The 23082-nt window shown below is 42.0% G+C and overlaps 1 protein-coding gene across 1 annotated transcript in view; it reads right to left on the bottom strand.

The window, feature by feature from the left end:
* SMCHD1 (structural maintenance of chromosomes flexible hinge domain containing 1) overlaps positions 1 to 23082 on the bottom strand; it is a 3546415-nt gene that overhangs the window by 2603035 nt on the left and 920298 nt on the right. The gene's annotated exons all lie outside the window — the stretch shown is intronic.

Here is a 23082-nt window from a genome sequence, read left to right as displayed (position 1 = left end):
TGTGCTGTAAGACACAAAATACAATATTTGTTAGTTTGAGAAACTTTATACAATTTATCTACCTTTCTTAGTGCTGATGGCTAATAGTCAGGAGCGCTGCAGACAGCATTTAAAGCATCCTCCAAGGCTGGCAAAATAGGAGGGAACATTGTGCAGGGCTTCTTGTTATAATAAACCACTACATCTGCCCAGTTCAGGGGAGACATTCAACTGTTCCCAAGCAAACACATCCTTAAGTCTGGGGACAGTCTCAGAAAATGAGAAAATCACCATTGTGCCTGGATGCAAACATTGGAGTGTTCATTTTACTGCAGGATTCCTTTTCCTGTTCTGATTCTGTCTCCATTTTATATTTAGGAGGGAACTACTGATCATTAGCTCATTATGTTTTTATCTGATTGGCCTGAGGGTTTATCTTTAGAAAAGTATTTCATCTTGCTGGATAAAAGAATTAACTTTGTAGATACTGCTCTGTTGTGCCTGGCTGTTTACCAGAGTGTTCTAAGACCATCTGGATTACTAAACTGATGTAAGTATATTTTTTTGCACTTGCTCTTTTTCAGTGATTCTTTACATTCCTGTGCTGCATATATTTACTGGTTAAATTTATCACTGCTTGCACTTGTTAAAGTAATCCCATCTGCTTGTTACTGCCCTGCTCTTAGGTAATAGCACTCTGCAAATGCTACGTTTTGTGATTTTACTGCAGGATTCCTTTTTCTGTTCCAATTCTGTCTTCATTTTGTATTTTTTTCCACCCACCCGTCCAACTGCTGTGTTCTTAAAACTTTGGGGTTTTGAGCCCCATCCCCCCTTATTTTCTTAACCTTGAATTATCTTCTGTTTCCTCCCTTTCTACTTGAAACATTTTTTCAGCTGCTTTTACAGTACTTGTACCTTTTCCTACTTTATTTTTGCTTTTGTTGCTTGTTCTTAAAGTATTCAGTTGTATTTATATTTATTATGGTGCATTTATTAATGCCTGTTAGTTGCCTGACTAAATTGTAATTGTTACTCTAAGTCTCTCAGTTTTGGTTTAGGACTTGGGATTCAGGCCAGTTATTTTACATTAAGAAGGTTCTCGGTCTACATCCTGGCGGGAGGAGAAGGTGGACTCTGCCCTTCTCAGCTGGGAATTGGTGGGTGAAGGCTTATTGTGCCTGGTGTTCTAAGGGTCTTTGTTCCAGTTTAAGCACTCAGGTTCCAAACCAGTTATTTTACATTAGGAAGACTTGTCTTGTGGCAGGAGAGGATTGCCTACACCTTTCTAAGTTGGACATTGCTGGTTGAAGGCCTACTGTGTCCGTCTTCTAAGTGTCTTAATTCTGGCTTAAGCACCTGGGCTCTAAAACCAGTTTTACACTAGAAAGGTGGTCTAGACTTTTGTGGGAGAGTGTGGCCTACACCCTTCTAAGCTGGGAAAGTACAGTTTTGTACCTACCATAAATGTAGATGTTCGAAGATCCACATTGCTGCAGTCCTAACACTTGGGTAGTCCGCTGTCCCAGTCGGCCCGAATACCAAAGTATATGGCCGGGCAAGGCGCATTAGCCTGACGTCAGGACGTCAGGGTACAAATGCGCATGACCGACGTCATATCCTCAGTCTTTTCTTGCCCCAGATGTCAGAAGACCCTAAAAAGATAAGGCTAAAACCAAAAACACCACACACTCCTGCACCAAATATATATACAATATATACAAATTTACAAGAGTATAACCTCACCCACACAACCACCCCTAAACACAGAGGGAAGGAGGACTGCAGCAATGTGGATCTTGAACATCTACATTTATGGTAGGTACAAAACTGTACTATGTTCTTCATACCACATTGCTGCAGTCCTAACACTTGGGTAGAATCCCAAAGCAGAGGTAAGGGAGGCTGGCAAATCATAAGGAAGCAGGAGCTGACAACATGCCCTGCAAAATAGCCGTGGCAAAACCAGCCCTAGATTTAGAGTAGAGAGGAAGGTGGTAATGCTTAGAGAAAGTATGCACTGAACTCCAAGTAGCTGCCTCCAAAATATCCTTAGTTGCCACCCCTTAGAAATGCTGTTGAAGTGGCAGTAGCCCTAGTGGAATGAGGCCTAATCCCAGCTGGAATCTCCTTGCCATGATGGGAATAACAAAATGCAATGCAAAACCCAATCCACTTAGAAATAGTTTGTTTTGACACAGGCTTGCCCTGAGAACTCAAAGCAAAAGAAACAAACAACTGCTGAGACTGCCTAAAATCCTTACTCCTGCTTAAATTATAACGCAACTGCCTGTGTACATCTAAAGTGTGCAAAATCTTTTCCCTTATTTTGGGGATCTGCATAAAAGGTAGGCAAATGAATAGTTTGGTTTAAAGCCACACTAGAAACCACTTTAGGCATAAAGGAAGGATTAGGAAGATACCCTATCCTTATGAAAAATCAGGAAAGGCTCAACCGCCATAAGGGCCTGCAATTCAGACACCCTTCTTGCAGATGTAATGGCTAACAAAAAAGCAGTCTTCCATGACAAATATTTCAATTCAGCAGTAGCTGCAGGCTCAAAAGGTTGTAGAGTGAGTTTCTCCAACACAAAATTGAGGTCCCAAGCAGGAGTAGGAGCTCGGTCTTATATTCTTTGCCCTCTAAGAAATTGCTTGAACAAAGGATGAGAAAACAATGGTGGGTCACAATCATAGTGAGCTGAAATTGCTGCAGCATGAATCTTAATGGAAGAGAAAGACAAACCTTTGTCCAATAACTCAGTAAGATATTGAAGAGCCACACTCAAATTTGGCTCAGAAACATCCAAATCCTTTGCTGCACACCAAAATAAAAATCTCTTCCATTTTCCTGCATTACACTTTCCTTGTACTAGGTCTTCTGGCTTCCATAATCACATTCAAAACTTGCTGAGGAAGCTGAGACCTGCTATGGTTCAAAACAGAATATGCCAAGCTGTTAGATGAAGAGAGTGAAGCTTGACATTGAGCAGATGCCCGTCCTTCTGAGACAATAGGTGTGGAATCAAAGGTAAGGGCCATGGAGGCTTCCTTACCAGACTCCTCAGCAATGGGTACCAGTGCTGTCGAGGCCAATCTGGAGCTATTAAAATCATCCTTGGCTTGTCTTGTCTGACCTTTAGAAGTACCTTTGGGAGGAGAGGCAGAGGTGGAAAGGCATACACATGAAGAGTTTTCCAACTGAAAGAAAGAGCATCCACTTTCCAGGCTGTGTGATGAAACCTTTTGTGCAAAACTTTGGCAGCTGGTGGTTTAGTGGAGAAGCGAACAGATCTATGTCTGGAGTTCCCCATGACACTGTCAATGTCTGAAATACATGAAGATCCAGTTTCCACTGTGGGGATCCATGATTTGCCTGCTTAACACATCTGCTAAGGAGTTCTGTGCTCCTGGCAGAAACCTTGCTTGAAGATTCAGCTGCAAGTCTCCCACAAAATCATTGCTTGCCTGCATAGAGGATAAGAATGTGTTCCCCTTGTTTGTTGATGTACCACATGACAGTTGTGTTGTCTGTTAGAATCAACACCTGCCCTGGAAGAAGTAAATCCTTGAAAGCCAGTAATGCAAACTGGACTGCTAACATCTCCTTCATGTTGATATGTAGATGCTGCAGTCTGGCAGGCCACTTGTCTTGTATCCACTTTCCATTCAGATGAGCTCCCCAAGCTGTGTCTGAGGCATCTGTCGTTAGAATCTGACGGGGCCCTGCCCGGGTCACAGAGAGTCCCTTGTTTAGGTGACATTCCTGAGCCCACCACAAAAATTCCTTTTGAATGCAAGGTATTATTTGAATGACAGTGTCCAAATCCTGGCAGTGCTGTGCCCATACATTTTGAGATACCACTGTAGCTTCCTCATATGCAGTTTGGCATTGGGAAGTACCAGAATACAAGATGCCATGAACCCTAAGGCTTGAAGGACTGTCCTTGCAGTCAGCCCGGACTGATGAGATAGTTGATGGAAGTAAAGAAAGATTCTTTTGTTTGTCTGGGGTTAAAAAGGCCATCTGGGCTGCTGTATTCAGTCTCACACCCAGAAAGCACATGTCTTGAGAGGGTACTAGACTGGACTTTATTTCGTTCACAGAATACCCTAGGCATCTTAGCACTGCTATCACATATTCCAAATGCTGAAGAAGCACGTCCCTTCCTTGAGCCAGAATCAGGCAATCGTCCAAATAAGGATAGATTTGTATTCCTTTTAGCCTGAAGAAAGCTATCACTGGAGCCAGAACCTTTGTGAATACTCTTAGATAAGCCAAAGGGCAATGCAGAGAACTGATAATGAGAATTCCTTCGAAAACGCAGATACTTCCTGCAAATTAGTGTGATAGGAACATGAAGGTAAGCTTCCTTGAGATCCAAAGTTACCATCCAGTGATCTTTGCCCAGCAGAGGTGAAAGCTGTTGTAACGTCAACATTTTGAACTTGGGAATGTCCAGATAAGTGTTGAGGATAGACAGATCCAAAATTGGTCTCCACGTGTTCCCCTTTTTGGTACTAGGAACAGAATAAAATCCTAGGCCCCTTTCTGGCACAGGAACCGGCTGAATGGCCCCTATTTGGAGCAACAGAGAAATTTGCTTGTGAGCCTCTTTCCTTTGTTGAGGAGGAATGTCTGGCATGCCTTTGAAAGGAGGCAAGGTATGGAAATAAAACCTGTAACCGTGGTGAATGATATCCAATACCCATCTGTCTTGGGTAATTAAACTCCAGTTTTCTTTGAAAAGTGCCAACCTTCCTCCCAAAGGTGCTGCCAGACGAGAAGATTCTGGCAGCTGAAAAGGCAGGTCATTGTGTCTGTTTAAGGACTGACCCCTGCCCTCACCAGAAGACTGAGCAGGTGAACTCCTGTTCTAGGCCTAAAAGAACCTTGAGCTCTGCCTCTACCACGTCTAGACCTACCCCTAGACTGGGAATCATAAGCAGGATATGTCCACCCCTTGGTAGGCCAATTTCTACTAAACTTGGAGGCTGAACCTGCAAAAAATCTTTAACAGTCTGCATAGACTTAGCCTTGTCTTCCATTTTCTTTAGAACTGCTTCCACAGGCGAACCAAACAACACATCAGATTATAAAGGAGCATCTAAAATCCTTGTTTTCACATGCTCAGCTAAATTCTGATCCCTCAACCAGGCGTGCCTGCGAAGAACCGAACCAGTGGCAGCCACCCTCGAAGAGGCCTGCACAGCATCAAAACCACATTGTAAAGAATGCTTACCCACCTGTTCAGAAACATGAAGTAAATCCTGCAACTCTTTACACTCAATACCTTCCGCCAAAGCATCTACCTTAGACTTTAATTGTGAAAGGAGATAATTTTGGTATTTCAACATGTGAAACTGACAATTCAAAGCTCTCATGGCCAAAGTGGAAGAAGTATACACTTTCTTTCCCCATCTATCCAAAGCCCTAGCCTCTTTATCTGGAGGAACAGGATTTTTAACAACAGAAGCCTTAACACCTTTAGGCCCCTGTGAAACAGTTTCTGGGTCTGCCCTAGGACTCTTAAAAGATACTTATGAGCTTCAGGCACCCTATAATATCTATTCGGTTTAACTGGAGCAGGAGGCAAAGAGTCAGGGTTCAGAGAAGCCTCTGCAAAAACATCCTCTACCACATCTAGAACAGGAGGTATAGCTAAAGGCCTATGCTGGGGTAGAAACAAAATTCCCTAAGCCTTTTCCTGGAATCAGAGAAATCCTGACCTTCCCATTTAAAATGCTCCCTCATGGAATGAAGAGTCTCTGAAAATGAAAAATCCTCAGGAGGAGAAGCAGAAGGAGTAGAATCATCTACATCAGAATCAGAGTAAGGGGAATACTCCTGCAAGTCTTCAGCAAGACTCAGAAGCATCCGAACACTGCTCAAAACTCCCAAGCTCAGGTTCCACCCTAGGCCTCTTATCAGGAGGGGGCATAGAACCTCTAATCATTGTAATCAAATCTTCTGCCATCTTAAGCATATGCTTCTTAGGTACAGACCCTGAAGAACTAGGGGTAACTCCTGAAACAAAACCTGGCCTGCCCCTGGGAGAAGCCTTGGAAACAGCAGGAGGGCCTAACCACCTTAGGAAGGGAGGGAAGAACAGCTACCTGAGAAGCCCCTTCCGCCTGGCCTACCTCCTGAGAGGTCACATCTTGCAGTAATAAAGTCTCTCCCTGGGATTCCAAAGAAATTTCTGGCTGAACCCTGGCTCCACTTCTTCCAGCCTAGGCTTTGCTGTTTTGTCCTTGCGCTTTTTGGGGCGCCGGAGCATCCGACGGCATTTTATAATTACACGCTTCCCAAAACTAACCTGGCACAATCTAATCTTCTCTTTATAGTGCGTTTGTTAAATCTAGCACAAGAGCGACAGCCAACAACTCGTGCTCAGGCCCTAAGCAAGGTATACACAAGGTATGGTAATCCCTATGAGGTATCTGTTTCCCACAAGAAATACAGTTATTCACTTTTTCTGACATCCGGTAAAATACTGAGGCAAGAAAAACAAAATAATCCCAACTTGGATTCGGTCTGAAACTCCGACTTCGGAAAATCTCAGAACGCCAACCTGCACTTGCAAAACTGCTTCTGCATCGGACCATGCGGCAAAATTCAGATCAGATATGGCGTCGGTCATGCGCATTTGTACCCTGGCGTCCTGGCGTCAGACTAAGACTGGGACAGCGGACTACCCAAGTGTTAGGACTGCAGCAATGTGGTATGAAGAACATCTGCTGCTTCATTTAAACTGTTTTTTGCTGTGGTGACTGTGATTTTATGCACCATGAATTTCTAGCACTTATGCATTTTACAGCATAGGTTAGATTCAGACTTGCTGAATCTAGACTGTTTGGTATCACTTCAGCACTAAAACCAGCTCTTCACTGAGATACTGAAAGATCTGAGGCATAAGTTGCTTCCAATTAACTGTAAGTGCCTGCTTTTGCTCTTACACTGCATGTTTAATTTGTATTCACATTCTTCTGCATGCTTGAATTGTCTGAACTGTTTTTTTTTTTTGCCACATTTTACTGTATACTGTACTAGTTCAGGTGTAGCATAGCTCAGTTCCAGGTCTGCCATTTCTGGGTATATTTTGTAACTTGTAAGCATCAAATTTAGTCATCCTTGTAGGTGAAGGCCCTTCTGCACCCTTGTGGGAGGAGTGTGCTGTCTGGGCCCTATCTTATCAAGGGTGACTGGAACAGTGTTCACAGAGACCATCTTTATTGGCTAATTTGAGTTAAAAGTGCTATCTCTTGTTTTGTTTAAGACCTGCATTTGCACTTGTCTACGTGTAGAGCAGAATTGTGCACTGCTGCATAGTGGGGGTCACTGCTGGTGGTTTAGATGCAAATGTATTCCTTGTTAAGTTTTCCCTCAACACTTAGCTTGTGGGACTCCAGAGGTTTTTCATGGCCCTGCTCTCCTATCAGTTGGAACATTAGGCCTAGCCTCAAAGGTACCAATACACCTCTCACCCACTAGCCATTCCCAAGTCCGACCTCTTTTCCTTTCTATATAAATTTATCTAACACTATGGACAGACAATTTCCCACAGTTTCCCCAGCCAGCTTGGTTGACATGGGCATCCTGAGGCAGTGCAGCAACTGCCTCATGTTCACGGACAACCCTCTACTCCTAGTCCACACAAACTCAACATGTGAGAGATGCAACTATATTATGAACCTTGAATCCATGCTCTCGCTCACACCAGTTAGTACATATGACAATGAGCGAGTGGTTAGCATGCACGCCTCAACTCCTACTCCACCCAAACCACATCACACATGCCTACATATGCGGAGGTCCTCAGCAGAAACATAACTAAACACCGCAGACCTCCCAAACACAAACATGATACACACTTCCTCTGCAGAACACAATACACATAACAGCTCGTGTACCAGTTTCTCAACCGCCAAGCTCTTAAAGCAAATCACAAAACCAAACATATTAGTCATAGGTGATTCCATCATGAGACACACAGATGTCCTTCTCACCGGACTGGACAAGGAAATGGTTCATGGTCAGGTGTCAGGTGCCAGGATATGCCATATCACACAGGCACACAAGTCTCTCAACAACAGGCACTGTTATGACTCCGTCATAGTCCATGCTGGTGTGAATGACTTGAGACATACCTCTCTGGACTATATGAAGAGAGACATGACTAAGCTCTCAGACCACGTGTCTCAGGCAGGTATGTCCCTATTTACCTTCACCTAGGATGCTGCCGCACTACAAACAGAAAATGACTGACTTCAATAATTGGCTTAGTTTCTGGTGTCATATTCTAAGAGGATCCAGTACCTGTCAGCCTGGGATGACATGCTCAACAGACCTCGATGCTTTGCCAGAGATGGTCTTCATCTGTCACTCTTGGGATTTTGGATACTGGCTAAGGCTCTTGCCACCCCCACAGTGCCTTTTTTAGGCAGTGTCTCAAGGACAAAATTCCCGATGTAAAAACTCCATCTAAAAACAATTTCAAGATTATGCTGTTAAATGCTAGGAGTCTTAACATGAAACTGCACTCACTGGAAGCAGTCCTCTCTTTGGAAGATCCAGACATTTGTGCAGCCACAGAGACCTGGTTCAAGGTTGTGGGAAGCACCCCAGCTGTACCGGGTTACACCTCTTTCCACATGTTCAGACCACAAACTGAAGGCGTGCAAACTAAAGGAGGTGGTATATCAATGTTCATTAAAGATAAATACTCCTCCAGAATGGTCAAACAGCATGACTCCCTAGAGGTACTTCAGGTGCAATTAGCTGTTGGTAGGAGACATATTCAAGTCACTGCCAGCTACAGGACCCCCTCCATGAATCAGGACATCCACTCTGCCTATTTGGATCTACTTGAGTCTATCAAGATACATCCAAACACCATGGTTTTGGGTGACTAACTACCCATCCATTGACTCGGTAAATCAATTGTGCTCAAACTCACTTGCCCAAAGGTTCCACAACTTCATTAACTCCAATGCCTTGGACCAGCTGGTTGTCACCCCACAAGGGGTGCCAACATCCTGGATCTGGTGCTTACCAATATAGAGGACCACTGTAGCAACCTCACTGTGAGGTTGTCCCTGGTGAGATCTAACCACTAATTAGTCTCATTTGCAGTAACTATCACACCTGACCCCCCCCCCCCCCAGCAGCAACTAAACAAAAAAACTTCTCCAAAGCAGATTATAACCTCTTACTGCATGACATAATAGCCTCCCTGCACTTTACCCCTCAGATGGAAATGCCAACTATGCAGAGTTCTACACCAATGCAGTTATACAGACACCTGTATAACTGCATTCACTCAGCCATACCTGACAGGACCAAAACAAGCTCCTCAAGGAAGAGCAAACCTGCTTGGTGGACAACTACCATTAACAGGCTTTACAGTAAGATGAAAAAATTGCTATCTAAGAGTAAGAGGGAGAGAGTCCTAAACTGGAAACCCTACCTCATCAGCTTAAACAAGTGAATAAGACTTCTTGTGAAGTCCTCTAAAGCAAACTATGAATGCAAATTAGCTTCCTCACCTAAGGACAACCATAAGGTGTTCTTTAGTTAACATCCATAACCTACAAGGAAAGGCCCAAATTTGTGGCAAATTGATAGTTAGTGATACAACATATACAGAGCTAATCTGTTGGCTTAAAGGTTCTGTGAAAATTTCACTCCCCTGTCCCTGCCACACATACCCCGTGACTTCCCTGCCACCTGTTCCCTACCTCATATCTCTAAAGAGCAAGTCATTAACACCCTCTCTAAGGCCAGGAACACAGCATCTATTGGACCTGATAACATCACAGACTGCGCACTACATGGGCTCCAACAAGAATTAGCAACACCACAGAGTACTCTCTTCAATCATAGTCTAAACACCGGCTTCGTCCCAACTGAATAGAAAGCGGACACTGTTATTCCCTTGCACAAAGGTGGTGCTTTCACTGATCCCGAGAACTATAGACCTGTTAGCCTGATTAGCCTTATCTGCAAAGCCATGGAGTGAATCATCATGGACCTTATCAACGAAGATATAGGTAATCTCCAAATACTTGGCATTACTCAGTTTAGACTTGTCAAAGGAAGATCATGCCTGTTAAACCTGGTGGACTTCTTCGAGACAGTCACCAAGGCCCTGGATGGTGAGAAATCTGTGCATACAGCCTACCTAGAGTTAGCCAAGGTATATGACACTATCCCCCACTCAGGCATCATTGGCAAACTCACCCAGCTAGGTACCAACCCTTATATCATTAGATGGGTTGCTAACTGGCTTAATGACAGAACCCATATAGTCAAAATAGAGGTACCAGCCTCCAACAGCAGACCTGTAACCAGTGGTGTTCCACAGGGATCAGCCCTGGGACCTCTAATGTCTGGAATCTATTTCTCCAAAGTACAAGCAAAAACTAAAGGTCTGTGGCTGACAACGTTTGCTGATGCAAACTGGGAGCGGTCAAGGAATCTCCAAATGATGTCAACATCCTACAAGGGGGTCTTAAATTACTGGCGCCAAAGTCATGGCCTTAAACACAATGAAAAAAATGTATCATCATCCCATTTGGTAAGGGCAATATTCCTGCTAACTTCCACATCTATAACAGCACCTTAAGTATGCACTCAGTGGTGAGAGACCTGGACACACAGGTTGAAGCAATTTGACCACAATGTCTCCACAATGGTAAGAAGGGCATTCTATATTGCTCATCTCATAAGTAAGGGCATTGCTTTCAAAAGAAAAGAAGTTATAATCTCCCTGTACTTGTCCTTCATCAGGTCAATAATTGAGTACAACGCACCTTTTGGTATGCACCCGTCCAAAGACCTGCAGCTATTAGAGAGACCACAAAGGTTCCTCACAAGGAAAATTCTAGGCCTTCAGTATCTGTCCTATGTGGATCATCTGAAATCACTGCCATTTTATTCTGTTTCATACAGGGTACTCTGAGGCGATCTCTGCCTTACATACAAGGCAGTCTCTGACCCTGCTTTATTGGAAATGCTGCATCTCCATAAATTAAAAGGTACATGAGTCACTTGCTCTAAAGAACTGGAACCTGATTAAAGGATATATTTGTCTCCCAGAGGTTACAACACCTTTGGAACAGACTCCCACTTCATGTCAAACAGAGCACTTCACTGGCCCTTTTCAAATGCAGTCTGGACGACTGGATGGGTAACTGTAAATTCACCTTGGGTGTTCCATCTGTGTCCCTCTTGGACAGGAATAATGGGTGCTGATTGTGGAAGTAAGGGTAGAACTTGGCTAGGATTTTAAGGGCCCTAGGACCATTAGCTCAGTAACTTCCTATGTTCAAGTTCAAGCTCACTGTCTAGGGTAATGAAACTGTTAGGAGAGATAATCCTGTCTAGGCACATTAGAATCATCTGAACATGTACCTTCTTTCTTAGGAGTACAGGAAAAAAAGTTGGATGAGATAACTGACATCCAGGGTTAAACATCTGCAATAAACTCCATGCTACAGTAATATCATCTTTTGCCTGAGAAACCATCTCCTTACAGTCACAATGATTAACTTTCAGTTTCTTCTTTCTATTGACATATTCTGAAGAAAGACAAAGGAGGAGAAAGGATATCATCCTGAGCAACAGGTCTTTCTCCGGCTACCATGAAGACCCTCTAGTGTCAAAAATAACTAAATGGATGGTTCTCCTATGCCCACATTGGACATCAAAACAGCCAAAAAGGACATGTCTAACCCTTGTTCCACATTGGCAGGCAAGGCAACATCATACAGATTCACGGAAACTTGTATGCACTGTGAGGAACCAGCAAAGGCCACTGCAGTCACCGATTAGCAGCTGAGGCACTCATTATGCCTGCACTAAGGGCAAGGCCTTGCACTTTACTTATTTATTAACATTTGATCACCAAGAAAGCCCATCTGGGTAGAAGCCCATTTTCAGCAGAGGCCCAGGGAGAAAAGCTCCAAATTATTACAAAATATTTTAGAACAATTTTACAATCTTCAAAAATAAAACAAAAACAACTGCAGTTTAAATAATTTTAACAAATTAGACATAACATAAAAACATTAGTTAAAAAGCGATACAAGGTATATGATAATCATTTAATATTTACAGACATTTTAGAGAGTTGTAGAGAAATTAAAAGTAAGTTAGTCTAATACAAATATGAATTGTAATATGATGCGAGGGGGGAAAACCAGGCTTATCGTATATTTAGAGAGAAAGGAAAGAGAGTTAGCAGTAAAGAAGTAAGTGAAGAGAGTAAGGAGTATAAGGAATGGAAAGTACTCGTTCACATTTAGGGATATAATTTATCCTGGTTTTGAGCAAGAACAAAGCCAGATTTTAGTTAGGAAGTCTTTCAGAGTGGTTTTGAAAGGTGGGGGAGAGGTATAGACTTGATGAATACAGGTAAGGAGTTCCAGACCTTAGCAACCTTGTACGAGTACAGACAATGCCCAGCAGATTTGCTAGGTTTGTAGACAGACAGGAGGTTTTGGTCAATGGATCGCAATAACCAGCTGGGAACACAGCTGTGCAGAACTTTTTTTTTTAAATGCTGGAGAGGCAGACGGATACTTGATAAATTTACAGAAGTTGTGTATATGATAGTTGATGTGGCAGTTCTAACCAATTAAGGCTTCCAGTGCTATACAGTGGTGGGTTCTGAAACAGGTATGCGCTGCAAATTTAGCAACTTTGTTATAACATTGTTTAGGTTTTAATTTTTGTAAAGCCTGAAGGTTAGTAGGGATGGCAGCACCACAAAGAGTGGGGAGAAGATTAGTGGCAAGTGGTGTTTTGGTTGCTTCTGCGAGAAAGTTTTTGGCTCTGTAAAACATCCCTAGTTTTTGATGAGTTCTTCTTATGCAATTTTGTATATGCAATTTGATTGTAAGATTATCATCTACAGTCATTCCTAAAAGTTGCAATGGCAGGTGATTCAAGGGTAGTAGTATCAAGACAGGATTTTAAATTTTGCTTTTCATGAGAGACTGATTTGGGGGAAAATTATCTGTAGTTTGGACTTTTTGGGGTTGAGCGTGAGCTGTGAGTTACTAAGCCATGTTTCAGTGGCTGTTAAAGCTTCCAGAGTAATGTTCTGGAGGTGTACCATGTTGTCCGATGTGCAAATGAGAGTGAAATCATCTGCGCATTGTACTAGAGTGGCCTGTTGTGTGGAAGTATTGAGGGTGTTGGTGAAAATATTACAGGGGAGGGGACCCAGGATGGAGCTTTGTGGTACACCGGTGGTGAATGGGAGGTGACGGATACCAACTGGACAGGTTTTTCTTTTTAGGTACATTGGAGGGAAGAACAGCAGAACCTTAGTCTTGCATTTTAATCATTAGCTGTGGTAAGACTGTGTTTCTGCATTATTCTGCACTTTTATTTCCACAAGAAGAATTACTTGTAAAAGTTCTGTCTTTGTGTTTTAAACTTTGTTGGGCTACAATCTTGTAATTTAATTTACAGCTGTGGCAAAACTGTGTACTACTGCTAGATGTGAGCCTTATTTCCTTAAAGAGTGTTACTGGTAAATTTCTGCACAGTCTGTCGCCTTAAACTGTGGCAGAAGATCAATAATGAGAGAATTTTCTCTGCTTTAGTTTGGGCTTCGATGCTTTTATATTTTGCTTATCTTTCACCTGCTTAAAGTTGCATTCTGTTTCTGCCCCATCCCCCACTAACTCATTATGCTAAAGTTTCTGAAAGAGCTTCAATACTGCCTTTATTTGATTGGATGGCTCTCTAGATAGCCTCCTGTTTCCAGCACAAAGCTACCCCTACTCAGTCTCTTGTCCAGCCTCCTGTTTCCAACACAAAGCTACACCTACTCAGTCTTGTCTCTTTTATCCAAGACTTGGAGAGGTGTGAAACTATGAGTAACTAGCTTTAAAAAAAAAGAGAGAGAATTAAATTATTTTAATTATTTCAATTCTGCCTGAATATTTCAGTTGCACTTACAGTGACCTATGTGGTAATACTACTTTATACTTTTCTGTTCTCCTCCATCTGTTTGTACTTTTAGTTTGTTGTAGGACCTTAGCCTTGTATTTTAATTAGCAGTTGTGGGAAGACTGCATTTCTGCAATATTATGTACTTCTATTTTTCACATGTACTACTATAAGTATTACTTATAAAAGTTGTTTGTATTTTAAACCCTGATGGGCCATGGTCTTGCAGTTTAATTCACAGCTGTGGCAGAACTGTGTAGTACTGCCTGATTTTAAACCTTAGTCATTTATACTTACTGGCAAATTTCTGTATAGTCTGGTGCCTTAAACTGTAACAGAAGTGAGACAATTGTCTCTGCTCTAAATTTATGCTCCAGTGCTTTTATATTCTGCTTATCTTTTACCTGCTTAAAGTTGCATTCTGTGTCTGCTCCATCCCCCACAAACGCATTAAGCTAAAGTTTCCAAAAGACCTCCAAAATTGCCTTTATTTAACTGAATGCCTGTCTAGCTAGCCTGCTTATTCTACCCAACCCTCCCACTTGTTTTGCTGTTTTATAAGGCTGTCTCTCTGACCTCCAACTCTTATAATAATCTGATTGGCAAAGTCCCTCCCTCCCCTCTTTCACTGCTACTGACTGCTGTATAAACTATTTATGTACTCTTCTCACCCACTGTTTTCCATAGATCCATGATACTGAGTACCCACCCAGCAAACCAGTATTGCCCTTGAGTAAACCTCTTTTACTGCACGATTTTCTATGAGCTTTGCAAAGCTTGGAGTCCTACTGTGCATTCCAGAGGTGTTTTACTTCTATTCAGTGCCCTCCAAGCAAAGTTAAGTACCTTTGATTGCTAAATCACATAAAACCTATTTTGTGTTTGTTACTATTTCCTGCATTTATATATTTCACTAATTTTTTTCAGTAAAAAAATGCTCTTCCTGTCACTGTTACTGCTGTAAGACTGTCATGAAATTGCATTCAGCAAGAAATCTCCAGCTAGTTGTTTAAGTGGTTTATGGTATCATTACTTTTGGATCTTTACTACTGAGTTTTTACATTAGGAGGACAACCACTTAATCCTCAAAGGAGCAGACATAGTATACGAGAGGTGTACTTACATAATGACACAAGAGGTTAAATTCTCATATATAATTGCACATCAGGTTTTCAGAGCCATGCACTCATCATCCACTTCACATAGCACACAAAACACAAACAGACTAACATATGCTGAATCACTTAAAAGCAAGCTTCCTAAAAAAACAAAGATCACCTAGAATACCCATTCTCAAAGCTATGCCTCAACAAGCACAGAGGCACTCAAGAAAAACACCAGACATTCTCTCTCTCAGTGGAGCCCCAAACGCTAAGCCCCTAAGGCAAGCAAAAACACTTCCCAGGACTCCGTTGTAAGATATACTGATGTCCCTCTAACCAGGCTGAACAAAGAGAGGATAACTACGTATCCAGAGCCAGAATCCACCAAATCCTGTATACACTCAAGTCATTATGCCACAGGTACCAGTATGAATTCATCAAAGTCCATGTAGGTGTAAATAGCCTGAGATGCACCTCCTTGGACTATATGAAGACAAATATCATGGAGATTTCAGACTGTGTGCCTTAGACTAGTATCAGTCTAGCACTAAGCATCATATTGCCATCACCAAGGATGATGCCATGATATGAGCAAAAAATAACTGATTTCAACAACGGTCTTTCTTTTGTCAGTTTAACGGGATCCAGTACTTGTCAGTTTGGAAGGACATGGTTAACAGACTATGTTGCTTTGCCAAGGATGGTCTGCACCTCTCTCCTTCAGGCTTTTGAATACTAGCTGAAACTTTATCCACCCCCACAGTGCCTTTTTAGGCAATGCCAAACTGACAAATCTACCTACATAGCTCAACTCAACTGAGCCTCAAGGTGTTACTGCCCAATGTCAGCAGCTTAAATAAAGACTACACTCCCTCCAAGCTCTCTTTATGCTACAGAATAAAGAGATCTGTCCATTTTCCAAGAAATGATTTACAGCGGTACAGAGTACTCCTGCAGTGCAAGGTTTTAGTGCCTTCCAAACTTTTAGACCAGTAGCTACAAAAACAAGGGCTAAAGGTGGAGGTATCTCAATATATATCAATAAGAAGCACAATTCTATGGTGGTCAAACAGGATGACATGTTGGAGTTCCTCCACATGCAGATCACCATAGACAAAATCCTGTAGCATATCCTAGCCAGCTCTAACTCACCTTCTGTGTACCAAGAAGCTCACACAGCACAAGTGTCTCTAAGAGGTCCAATCATGTTTCAGCCTAACACCCTATTCGTGGAAGACTTTAATTACCCCTCCATAGAATGGGAATTCTACATGGCCTCAAATCTACAGGCACAGGGATTCCTGGACTTTGTAAATACAAAGATCCTTGACCAAATAATGAATACACCCACTACATGCTCCAAAATACTAAACCTCATACTTACAAATATGGGAGGAAGCTGCACTCCCCTCCTCAATGTCTCATCCTCCCTGGTAATGTCCGACCATAAAGCTGTCTCCTTCAAAATCAAAATAAAATCCATAATCCCATTAAAACCAGTAAGAATTAGTAAGTATTCCAAAGCAAATTACCTATCGTTAAGGAATCATTTGTTAAAATTGAGTGCCCCTCCAAAATCAGAAAACACAGCAGCCTATGTTTAATTGCTCTCAGAAACTCTGTACAACCATGTCAACGGGTGAAGAAGCTTGCTGTACCTACCAGAAACAAGCCCAGGACTAGTCCCAAAAACAAACCATCCTGGTGGAATCCCAAATTAAAAAGGATATACAACAAAAGGAAAACAAATTATGGCAATCTAGAAGAGTAATTCCCATAAAGATAGAAACTCTCTCATCAATGTAAATAGGCAACTAAGAGGGTTAATTAAATCTAGGAACGCACATAGATAGTAACACAGCCTTTAACCAAAATGAGTCCAAGGTAGTAAGAATATCCTTCTATGTTGCTTAACTTATAAGAAAGGGCAGAGCCTATAGGTCCAGAGAGGTCATCATACCACTGTATTCAGCCCTCATCAGACACATCAGAGAGTATAATGCCCCCTTTGGTATGCACTTGACCAGACACATGCAGCAACTAGAACGTCCACAAAGGTTACTTAAAAAGAAGGACATGGAGTAAACAATGAACTACTAAGATCACCTCAAAGCCTTGTCTATTTACTTAGTGTCATACAGACTTCTGAGAGGTGATCTTTTTCTAGATACAAGGTATCCCTGGACCTTTTGCACATCCACAAAACAAACAGCATCAGAACTACCAGGTTAAAAGACCTAAATTTTACTTGCAACAAACAAGCATATGTTGGAGAGAGAGATCCGTTTCTCAGAGAATTTCCAGTCTCTGGACTAGGCTCCCCTATTTATGTGAAGCAAAGTTCCTAAGCACAACTTGGACCAATGTATGGGTAATCAAAAATTCACCCCTGGTCTGGCTCATATGTCTCTGATGGAGAGAGGCAGTCAGTAAATCACCTCCTATATAAATCAAATTTGAGGGTCACATTTGGGTTCCATGTCTAGGCTTGGCTGTAAGGGCCCTAGTGGTCTATTCCCTAATATACACCTATGGACCTATGTATCCATGTTGTAGCCGAGGAAGAAGCCTTACTGCCAGTACACTACAGTACAAGGGGTTGGCCAGAAGGGAAGTTCTTACTTAGTACACCCTAAACAATACACAAACCTTCTAAAAATTCCAGTTCCCCTCAAAAAGTTACCCAAACACACAAACCTGTCTGCGTCTTTCGGCTTTTCCCGGTTAGGGGTCGCCACAGTGGAACTCCGGTCGCTAATGATTGGCAGTTGATTTTTTATGTACCGGCTTGCCAGGCCTGATGCACAACCTTCAACGAAAGTACGCCCATTCACGCATGTCTCCATGCAGAAGACGCTTTAGCTGAGAATCGAACCAGACAGTGTCTTACTGTGAGGCGACAACGCTACCGCAGCACCACCACCACCGCGGGTCTGTACTTTAAATAAAACTTTACCCAAAATTAACTTTTCTAAAAGAAACAAAAATCAGTAGCTTATCACAAACTGTACATAAGCAATTCACAGACAAAGTTTGAGTCTTCATAAAAAACACGTTTTGTGATAAATAAAGCCTGTACTTTTGGGCAAAAAAACTGCAGAAAATAAGCCCTCTAACAAAAACAGGCACCTAGTAAACTAGAAAGTAATTCTTAAGATAGTAAATGTAGTATTACTCGTAAAATGGTGTTCCTCCAAAGCCAGTATTCTTAAAGAAAGATACTGCAATTAAGACATAAATTCAGTAAAAAATATAAAATATGCTAAAATTAATAGAAAACAGTGTGGAAGGTTCCCACAAAACAGATCTTATTGGTTTGACTTGAAGCTTTAGGCAGACTGATAATCCTGAAGAGTCTCAGAGATGCATATGCAACAGGCGACAAGGAAGTACTGAAGATTTTAGTTACTCTGGCTGTTTAATATAGCTTCTACCAAAATGAGTTCAGCCTATAAGCAGACAGTGTGGGAGGGGATAAAGACTTTTGTAACTTGGCCAATTGCTGTATCATAGGCAGGATACACCCCAAAGGATACTTCAGCAGTGAAAATGATGGAACATATAAAAATGTGATGCAAAGTCAATCCACAGAGAAATCCTCAGGAACAGATAGCATTCCTATAAAATCTTAGAAGCAGGAAATTCATAAAGATCGATTTCTATTAAATCATGCTTATAAAGTGTTTATACTAACTAGAAGAATAGCAAAAATGATGTCAAAGGTGATGGACATGGATCAGTGTGACTGTGTGGAAGGGAAACAGACATAGGACGACAATCAGCACAGCAGATTATGTAAGAATCTGCATGATGATGCTAAGAATCAATCAATCAGAGCTTAGAAAGGACCAGGAAATGAGAACAGACAAGTTATGAAAGAAACAATGCAAAATAGGCCAGGCAGATCAGGATATTGGCATGGAAATGTTTGTACTAGTACTTTAACACATCACGTAAACTTCAAAGCATCAACCTTCCAAGTGGGGAATAGGTGTGGTGTTGGATATGTGAAGAGAAGAGGGGAAAATAGGGATATGTATTTTGGGAATGTATGGAACTGACTGCTTTGAAAGAGTCTTTACAGAACACTTTTGATATAAATGTTGGAGAATATGTAGTAGTAGCAGCTAAGATGTTGTTTTGAAGTTTGAGTTTAGAAGTGCCAAGACAGTATATAATGCCTTCGGTTTACTGCTGATAGTACAAAAGAAAGCAATATCGAGAAAATGGAATTTGAAGACTAAACCAACTTCAAAGTATACAGCAAGCATTGTAAAATAAATGGAGATGGGATCTTTAATGTAGGGAAGTAGCAAACTACATACAAATAATTGACCATATTTGAAATCAATACAATAAAAACAGTGGTCAAAAATGTGTGATGTGGGACAGGTGGAGTGTACTGGAAAATATAAAGTCATTTTGTTAAAATAAATATTGAAATTACAAGGAAAATGTTTAACGCACAAAGATAATGGACAGTATCCTGGATTTTGTTTTTACCATTAATATATGTGAACTCACATTGAAAGTTAGTGTGATGAATAAATAAAGTTGTTGAATCAGTGTTCCTTAGATTCTGACACCTCTTGGGAACCCATTTAAAGTGTTGCAGCAAAACAAAGCCCTCAAACAAAGGCTCAACCCTTTATCACTACAAGTGGTCTCCTACAGACTGCTAAGAGGTGACCTGTGTCTGGCATACCAAGCATCTTCCTTTCCAATACTGATGGGTTTAATGCACACCAGCAAGTCAAATGACATCAGAAATGCAGTGCCTGAGGATCTAAGCCTATTCTGCAACATCAAAGAAGAGTGTGTACAGACAGGTATATCACCACAGAGGATACTGCTGCTCTGAACAGACTTACCAGCCACATAACGTCCATCTCTGCCCATTTTAAGTGTAACTTGGATCTATGGCTAAGAAACAGAAAATTTACCCCAGAACTGTGCTCTGTACTACTAATGGATGCAGGCAACTCCTAAATGCTTAAGCCCATGCATGGGTCCCTCAGATTATCTATGGTATGATCATAGTTATTTTCAATAGGAGTAATATATAATTATTGATCATGGGATAGACATTGCCAGTCTCTATCAAAATGGGATTGGTTAATTTGAGCACAAAAAAGAAAATTGTTTAGGCTTAAATTGCACTGCAAGGGCAGCTAGCCTAGTGCTTACCTATGAAGCTATAGAAGATTCATGGAGTTACATGAATATATTTCCTTCATCACTGAAATCATAGACCAGTGGATGAGGAGACCCTATGTTATTTGCCCTTTATTGACCAAGTTAGTCAAACGATGACAGCAGCCTTTTTTAGTGGAGGCCTGAGGTCGTGTTCATACTGACTTGGGAAATTTAGCCAGAAAACTGGGGAACTTCATCTATTCTTTTCAAGAGGGGACATTGTTGAGAGCAAGCTACTCCTGTTCCTAGCACAAAGGAGGCTGGGAACAGTAGCATGACAGAGAAGTGAAGAGAAGAGCAAGAAGCAGTAGACTGTACTCCCAATGTTCTGTGTAGGGGAAAGAAGAGTCCAGAAGGGACTGTGAGATGAGGAAATGCAACAGGAAATGAACATTCCAGCAAACCAGTCAGGTGGACTGGATGATGAAAATTTGTGCAACTCATTCAGCAGGATCACCTAGGAAAGGAGTCCCTGCTGTCTTGGGGAGAAGCATTTGAAAAAATCTTTAGAGATGGTATGAGGAGAGAGATTCCACAGCACTGTGGATTAATTCTGGAAAATAACTACTTACACTTACAACAGCAAAAATAAACGTCTGTGGCAAATGTACAGTATAATATGAAGGACAGAACCAAAATGAAGTATAGAAAAGAAGACAGCAACCCACAGAATCAAAAACAAAAATGACTGAAGCATTGACAGATATGAAGTACAGGATAACATAATTGTACTGTTGGTTTTAAGGCACAAGATGCAAGGGCTTTCATGCATCTTGGGAAAGATGCAGTTTTTGATGATGCCTTTGAAACCAATGTCCTGATGGAAACGTTTTTGGAATGTATGTAAAAGTAAATTACTTTCCTTGAAATCAATATATTTTTTCAGACAGAAAACGAAGTTATAAAATAAAAAAGAAGTTATGTCTTACCATAACGTTCCATCTGTGTTGTTCATCTTCTTTCATTCATCACTGATGAGGTTCGGTTCCGAGCCCTCGCAACCGAGTCGGCCTACTACCAAGTTCGCACCAGCCAAAAAAACTCTCAAGCTAAGTCTCTACCCAGAATGCCCTTCTTCCTGTTACCTCAGATCGAGTTTGCTAAGAAAAGAAAGTAAAGCCGAGGCCACTTCTACAGAAGTACCCTAGTGCACCACTCAGACCCAAAGTATCCCCCAGGAGCCTTTGGAAGGGGAAGGAGGGTGGGATGTGATAGATGAACAACACAAATGGAACACTGTTGTAAGACATAACTTCTTTATCTGATGCAGTTATTCTTCTTTCCATTCATCACTGATGAGACAGAATCCAAAGCTACCTTGAAGTCCATGGGTGGCCCTTATGGAAGAACATTCCTGAGCATTATTGAGCCGAAGGGAGCTCTTCCCCTGGAGACCAGCTCCAATTTGTAATGATTGATAAAGGTTTGAGGCTTAGCCCAAGTAGCTGATGTCATCCATGGATGCCCTGGAATGGAATGGAATGTTATAGAAGTTGCCACAGATCTAGTGGAGTGGGCTTTAACTTTTGGCATGGATTCATTATGGAGGGAATAAGTGACATGTATGCAGTCCCTTAGCCATTTTGATAATGTAACCTTGGAAACAGCCTCTCCCATTTTTGGTCCTCAGAAGGATAGGTTTGGTCTTGTCTAGGTAAAACCTTAATTGTCTATGTACGTCTAAGGTGTGTACGTCTACGGTGTGAAGGCAATACTCTCCTCTACTGGCAAAATTTGGGAAGAACACAGGTAGATCAATGGATTGGTTAACAGAGAATTCAGAAACCACTTTAGGAAGAAAGGATGGGTTCATTCGAAGTGACTTTGTGAAAGACCAGGTAGGGCTTCTTGATACACAATGCCTGCAGCTCCGAAACTCTCCTGGCAGAGGTAATGGCTACGAGGAACAAAGATTTCCAAGACAAAAACTTTAGGTCACACTTAGCCGCATGCTCAAAGGGCTTTTGAGTCAAAGACTGGAGGACTAAAGTGAGGTTCCAGGGTACTACCGGCTGTCTAAAATGAGGCCAGAGATGAGAAATCCCTTTGAGGAAAGTCTTGCAAAGGTGTAACGAAATAAAAGGGGTACCATCTACAGCATTGTGAAAGTTGGAAATTGCCACTAGATGTACACAAACTGTAGAGGCAGAAGCTCCGTTATCAAAAAACTTAGCCAAATATCGAAGTACTGCAGTAACTGGAGCCGAATACGGGTCTAGCATGTTATCATTGGACCAAATGGAAAACCTCTTCCATTTATCCTGATATAGTCGTCTGGTGGATGGTTTGCGAGAGGCCAGAACAATGTTTCGAACAGGTGAGGAGAGGTTAAGCCTGCCTGGCGACTAGCGGAAGTAGAGAAACCAAGCTGTCCGCTTGAGAGTGGACAGGATCGGGTGACTCAGCCCTTGGGGGTGAGTGATCAGATCTGGTAGAGGGTCCAGAATCCATGGCAGGAATAGTAGGAGAGGCCGAAGAAAGGGGAACCAAACATGTCGAGGCCAGAATGGGCTATGAGGATCACACTGCATGTCAACCAAAGAGCTTTCTTTAGAAATTGTGGGATCAGCGGAATGGAAGGATAGCTGGACAGAAGTCCCGTGAGCCAATCATGGATCAGAGCTTCCCTCGGTGACTCCTCCTGTGGGGGAAGTATGGTGAAGTAGCTGCTGCACTTGGTGTTTGATGGGGAGGTGAAAAGATCACAGCAAGGCTGGCCCCCAGTGGCTGAAGATCACAGATGCCACCTCAGGGTTAAGGGACCACTCTTGGGGCATGAGGATGCACCTGCTCAGTTTGTCTGCAATCATGTTGGAGCTCCCCAGGATATGTGTTGCT

Source organism: Protopterus annectens, chromosome 3.part0, assembly GCF_019279795.1.
Source record: "Protopterus annectens isolate FY-2018-M chromosome 3.part0, PAN1.0, whole genome shotgun sequence".
NCBI lineage: Eukaryota > Metazoa > Chordata > Ceratodontiformes > Protopteridae > Protopterus > Protopterus annectens.
This window is presented reverse-complemented; position numbering and strand designations above follow the sequence as displayed.